Consider the following 6,369-nt stretch of genomic DNA (forward strand, 5'->3'; position numbering starts at 1 on the left):
TGTTTCCAGGTCCTGCCCAGCCTCATTCTCTCATGTAGAACTGTTAGCTAAAAAGAATAAACTGTCTGTGTAAAGGGTTATATGCAGGTTTAAATATTACCTTTCCTGGGAATCTTTATAAAATATATTGGGAGCACAACTGTAAGTGTACATTTAGAAAGTATCAACAACTAAAAATGAGGTGTATATAAGTTTGCAGACAGTGCAATATCTGGTACATAAAAGTTCAGTAAGTGAAGGGTCACGTTATTCCCACCTTCTCTTGATCTTTGAACTTAAAAAAGCATTTCTGCTTTGAAATGGCAATCATTGGACACAATTCTGCCTCTGGGGAACAGAGAGAATAACTATTTCTCTTCATATACCTAAGGACAACTGTGCTGCAAAGCGATTTCTTTAACCATCACTAATTTTCTCCTGTTGGCCTGTTTTCCTTGTTCAAGAGAATTAGAAATGAAAAATAAAATTTTAAAGTCCTAAATATTCTCTTAAAACTAGAAAATAATATTGAAAAATCTCCATTTGTGTCCATAACTGAATTATCAACACAACAGAAATTGACACTGGCCTTTTTGGCAGCCCCCACCATACGTCAGCTTCATAGCATAACTCTTCACACAGAAACACAATTCTTTATAATCCTGTTAGCAGGCCACATCCCCCTGGTCTGAACATCTTGAAGGTCTTTATGGGCGGACAGGGGTCTCTGTAATTTTCAGGATTGGCTTAATCTGTTTTCTGTTTCTATAGTGAAATGTCTGAAAGTAGGTGATTAGTGAAAAAAAGAAGTTCTGGGAAATGGAAAGCCCAAGATTAGGCAGCACTGTCTAGTAAGAACTGTGTGGTACTTCAAGATATGGCTGAACCAAAGGGACACATGCATCCATGCAGAGGCCTGAAACACCAAGACTGCTTCACTGTGTAATAGCCCTTTCATAGTAATGCATTTAGTCTGCACAGAGGAGAGCAGGCTTTCTACCATAGAGAATATTTGAATTGCATTTTAATTTTAAAAGACTACAAAAAATATGGGGCTGGTGAGATGGTTCTGTGGTTAAAGTACTTGTCTTGAAAGCTTGAAGATCAGAGTTCTGATCCCCATCACTCACTTAAAGGTTGTGTGTGCATGAAAGCCCACAAATAATCTCAGCACTCACATGGCAAAGACTGGGGTACCCAGGACAAACTGGCTAGCTAGTTTAGTTCATTTCAGTGATTGCTGGATTCAGACGAGAGAGCCTACCTCAATGAATAGGTGGAGAGCAATCAAGGAAGGTTCAACATGCCTACACATATCTGAACATGCATATACACCACAAAATGCCCATATTAAGTAAAGTAATAAATAAGATTATTATATGTTTTGGTTTGAGAAATATGCTTTATAGCTTATTTTTAAAACTTCATGATTAATCCATAATGTACATCTATTACTTTCAGATCGTCCTCAGCTAGTACTTCAGAAAATATTGTATAGCCTTTCTTATAAATATAAAGTATAATGTTTTGGATAGCCATTGAGGGAATGTGGTAAGGGTTGATGCATAAGTTCAGTAGCCATGTCCCAACCAGGATAGACTCGGTGGAGACAGGACAAGAAACAAGCCACCCAATTTACTGCATGAACTTTGACAGCTGTGTAATTTCTAATGAACCCAAGTTTCTTCTTCTGTCAGTAGAGACAGCTACTTTTGCTGGAAATACAGAAATAGAGATAACTCAGAGATTCTTGAGACACACCATGAGCAAAGAAGCCTCTGGATCAGAGGCTAGTTTACACCGATGAACTGCAAGACATTGGGTGGGGCTTGTCCAAAGGGTCTACTTCCATCTTACAGGGTCACACCATTCTTTGCAAAGACCTATTTAAAAGGTTTTAAAATACAGGTTAGGGGTGTAGCTCAGTTGTGGCACACTTACCTCACATGTGTAATGTCCAAGCCCTCAATCCCTGGCATTTACACATATACAACCACACCCAAAAAAAAAAAATAATAATAATAATAAAAGGAAAGAAAAAAGTAATAAAGAAGAAAAAGAAAAGAAAAGGCAAAATGACCATATTATTTCTTGCCTGGTACTGAGACACTAAGGAAGGAGTATTAGGATTTCAAGGTTATTCCCAAATACATAGTGAATTCAAGGTCAGCTTGGCCACATAAGATTCTGCTTCAACTCTCTGATTCCCCCAGACCAAATTCTCAAGATCATCCCTAGCGCTGCAACAGAACACCAACTGCAGCCTCTCTTTGACCTGTCCACACCTTCTGTGGATCCCAAAGATGGCTCCCCCAACCCCTACCTCCTCCTCAGTTCTCATCTCTGTGTTCTCTCACACAATTTGGTGAGAGAACACAGGCTCAAAGATAGGCCCTTCCTGCCAGGCGACAAAGTAGGCAGCTGAAGAACATTCTCCACGCTCTCTGTTACCCGAGACCCAAATCTCAGGGTTGTTCCTAGTGTTGTCACAGACCATCTCGCCTTGGGGCTCCTCTTCCTGCATCCTCCAATACCAGCAAGCATTCCCTATGAATGCACCAGTCAAGCAGGCCACTGAAATACACAACAAACAGCCAACACACTCTCTGAAACTTAGAGAGAAAACAGAAATTAAGAGATGAAGGAGGGAGGGTGGGATTGGGAGGAGATGAGGGAGGGGGCTATAGCTGGGATACAAAGAGAATAAACTGTAATTAATAAAAAATATAATTTAAAAAAAGAAGAAAAAAACACCCATACAACAAAGACAAACCCAGAAATCAGTACCTAGACCTATAATCACCCAAAACCCAGATAGATTCGTAGACTCCGGGGTGAAAGAAAACAATCATTAACAGCCAAAGCAATATGTCTCTCCCAGAGGCCAGCTATTCTACAAAAGCTGGCACTGAATATTTCAGCATATCTGAAGCACAAGAAAAAGACCTTAAAACCAACTATATGAACATCATAGAGTTCCTTTATGTCCCAAAGACAGGGCAGGTGATTGGTTCTATGGTTCTGATCCCAAGCATCTCAGTAGACCCAGTGAGTATAAACCTCTTAAAGAAATTGGGGAAAACACAGACAATTGAAGGAAATTAATAAATCCCTCAAGGAGAGCAAGGAAAACACAAACAAACAATTGGGGGAGATAAATAAATTCCTTAAACAAAGCTTCCCCAAATTAAACAAACAGTAGAGACAAACCAATAAAACTGATCAAGACCAAAACATGAATGTAGAAGCAGTAAAAAATATATAAACTGAGGAAATTAAATTTTTGAAAATTAAAATTTAGGTATGTGGACAAGACTACAGAGGCAAGCTTCACCAATGCAACACAAGGGATTAAAGAGAAAATCTTAGGCATTGAATACACAAAGAAGAAATAAATGGCCAAAAATATTGTTAGATCTAAAAGCAATCCTGCCCTCTCCCCCGCCCCCCCCAAAAAAAAAAACTAGGAAATCTGGAACATTATGAAAAGACCAAGCCTAAGAAGAATAGAAATAGAGAAAGGAGAGGAATCCAAGCTCAAAGGCACAAAATGCATTTTCAACAAAAATCATAAACAACCGAGTTCATGTCAGATACAGTCCCTGGTCGCCTTTATAGGCAACCTACAATTGAGACTGAGATGTCCATCAGCAACATCTGAGCAGGAGGCCTACGTTCTCTCCATGCATGGTCCTTGGTTGGTGCATCAGTCTCTGCAGGTCCCCCGAGCCCAGATTTGTTGATTCTGTTGGTCTTCTTGGGAAGTTCCTGTCCTGTCTGGGTCCTTCTATCCCCGACTCTTCCACAAACTCACTTATGCAATGCCCAAAGTTTGTGAATCTCAGCATCTGCTTTGATGGTAGATAGAGTCTTTCAGAGGACTTCTACGGAAAGCTCCTGTCCTGTTCCTTCTCTTCAAACATGTATGGTGTCTATTCTATTTGCCCTTCGGAATAAGAACTAAGCATCCTCCCTAAGGTCCTCCTTTTTACTTAGCTTCTTTGGGTCTGTGGATTATATTATGGTTATCCTGTATTAAATGGCTAATATCAGCTTGTGAGTACATACTATGCATGTCTTTCTGGTTCTGGATTACCTTGCTCAGGATGATACTTTCCAGATCCATCCATTTGCCTGCAAAGTTTGTGATGTCCCTGTTTTAATAGCTGAGGGAAAGCTGGTGCAGGCTAAGAGCCATCACCCTTACATTCTACTATTTTGACAGGAAAAGCTACTCTGTGAGCTATGGAAAAAGAAACCTGGACACCAACACAGCTAAAATATCCGCCACCTACAATCTGTCACCCTTACAATATCTGCTGGTGCAGTGGTGGCACAGAACAGATGGAAGTAGCCAACCAATGTCTGCTTTAACTTGAGGCCCACACCATGAGAGGAAGCCCATGCCCTACACTACTTGCATGGACAGGAAACAGAGACTGGATAGCCCAGAGATCTAGGGTAAAATAAAACACAACCTGAAAAAAAAATCAGTGAAATGACTCCTAAAGATTTTCTGCCATACTCACAAATGGGTACTCTGTCCAGTTGTCATCAGAGAGGCTTCTTCCCTCAGCAGATGGGAACCAATGCAGATACCCATAGGCAGACATTGTACAGAGAAAGAGTCTAAACTGGAGATCTCCATTGCATAACTCCCCTGTAGAAGAGGAGAGAAAAAAATTGTAGGAGTCAGGAGGGATGAAGATGGTCCATTCAATCAATCAAGCAGGGCACATTTGGACTCCCAGAGACTGAAGTGGCAAGAACGAGGCCTGCAGGGGTCCACTACAGCGGCTCTTCGGTGTATATGTTGTGGCTGTTGGCATGCTGTTTTTGCGGGACTTCTAACTGTGAGAGCAGTGTGCCTTTGACTCTTTTTGCCTGTTCCTGGGACTCTCTTCATCCTGATGAATTACCTTATGGAGCCTTGATTGCATGCCCTCGTCTTATTGTATCTCATTTTGTTGTGTTTGGCTTTTTGTCTCTTGGAGGCCAGTTCTTTTTGAAGAAAAATTAAGGGAGCATTGATGGGAGGGTGGGGAAACTGTAGTCAGGATATATTTGCTATATGAGGAAAGAGTCTATTTTCAATAATAAACAATAATTTGTCTCAAGACAAAAACAACATGAAAATGAATGAATGAATGAATGAACTAAAATTAAAACAAAAAGGAGCACAAATCAAAGAAGCCAAAACTAGAATAAGTACAGTTATGAATAAAGAAAATTAAAGGTTAAATATACCTAATAAGCTTCACAAATGGCACAGAAGGAAGCCAAAACAAATACTGTATATGTTATATATAATGTATCTGTAAATCATAGTGTATATAAGAATATAAGATAATTATGTCATATTTTACTCTAATTATATATGTTTATATGTAACTGCATTGCTATGATTTGTCACTTTTAACATTTTTGTTGAGATCTGAACCTGATGGCTTTCTAAGGCAGTACCCTTGAGTGGCATGTACCATACTCAGTAGCACAGCACTTGCCTAGAATGCTCAAGGCCCTAAGTTTGAATGCTAGAATCTAAAATAGAGCAAAAAAAGAAGAAAGGAAGGAAGAAAAAAGAAAGAGAAAAAAGAGAAAAGAAAGGAAAACAAAAGAAAAAGAAACTTGAAGCCTTGAGTAGACTGTTAAAGTAACCTATGCCTTTTCTGAGTGATCCAAACACTCTGATCATATTCTTTCTTTTTTTTTTTTTTACAAATTTTATAATAAGAATCCCTGCAAACAAATATCCTGTATCTCATGACCTTTTAATGTGCCACGAACTGTGTCAATAATCAGATTCTCTAATTTGAAATCCCCTTCTTTTCCATATTACAGATTAACACAGCCTTTGTGTGTCTAGCAGCCTGTGGCAGGCTGTTCCTCAAAGGCCATCACAATTGGCTCTCCAGCTATTTCCATAATTTTTCCCATAACAAGGGATAGAAATTATTTATACCAAGGCATCTGAATGCAGTTCAAAATTATCCTTTTGCCAACTCTATTGATGTGACTATTTTTCTCTCCTTTCTTTGCCTCTATTTCTCCCTTCTTTATTTTGTTTTCTGATAATGAAAGACCAGGATTAAGAAGCAGAGGAGACAGGCATAAGTCTGTGTTTAATGGAATTGCCTCTAGTGTTTCACCTTTAACCGCATTACCTGCTAGTCTCTATAGCCACCCTTCCGTAATCAAAGGCTTAATCTTCTGAACCTAGCTTCACAGATGTGTTTGTGCTTCTTAAAGACACAGGAAGGGAAAAGGATCAAAGAGAAAAAAACAGAAAGCGAATTGATTGTTGTCAAACAGTATCAACATCTTTTTTGATTACTGGTGCAATTTTTATACAAGATTTGTGCCACAGTATATTATGACAGCAATAAGCCA

The 6,369-nt window shown here is 39.2% G+C and overlaps 1 long non-coding RNA gene across 1 annotated transcript in view; it reads right to left on the reverse strand.

Moving 5' to 3' along the window:
• Positions 1-4,642, reverse strand: part of LOC132648924 (uncharacterized) — a 191,117-nt gene extending 186,475 nt beyond the window's left edge. Inside the window, exon 1 of the long non-coding RNA XR_009587314.1 lies at positions 4,509-4,642. This is a non-coding gene — a long non-coding RNA (uncharacterized LOC132648924). The remainder of the gene's footprint in view (positions 1-4,508) is intronic.
• Positions 4,643-6,369: the final 1,727 nt, after the last annotated feature.

This window comes from Meriones unguiculatus, chromosome 1 (assembly GCF_030254825.1).
Source record: "Meriones unguiculatus strain TT.TT164.6M chromosome 1, Bangor_MerUng_6.1, whole genome shotgun sequence".
In the NCBI taxonomy this organism is placed as follows: Eukaryota; Metazoa; Chordata; class Mammalia; order Rodentia; family Muridae; genus Meriones; species Meriones unguiculatus.